Below are 386 nucleotides of genomic sequence, written 5' to 3' on the forward strand. Positions count from 1 at the left end.
AAGTGACCCTGAGAGTCAATGAGGATGAGTTTAAGTTGAATGTTGTCAAAGCTATGCAGCATCCAGACACATCAAATGACTGCATGAGCACTGATGTTATTGACTCTTTGGTGGAGGAGGTCAATATGACTGAAAGTCTTGAATCAGAGCTAGATGACATCTTTAAAGATGTTCAGCCTGATCTGGAGGAACTAAAGGAAATAAAAGAAATTCTGAAAATTCCTCAAGAAGAAGATAAACCTCCTAAACCAGAACTCAAGCCACTACCACCATCCCTGAAATATGCATTTTTGGGAGAAGGTGACACTTTTCCAGTGATCATAAGCTCTGCTTTAAACTCACAGGAAGAGGAAGCACTAATTCAAGTGCTAAGGACACATAAGACA

This window comes from Arachis duranensis, chromosome 6 (assembly GCF_000817695.3).
Source record: "Arachis duranensis cultivar V14167 chromosome 6, aradu.V14167.gnm2.J7QH, whole genome shotgun sequence".
Taxonomy (NCBI): domain Eukaryota; kingdom Viridiplantae; phylum Streptophyta; class Magnoliopsida; order Fabales; family Fabaceae; genus Arachis; species Arachis duranensis.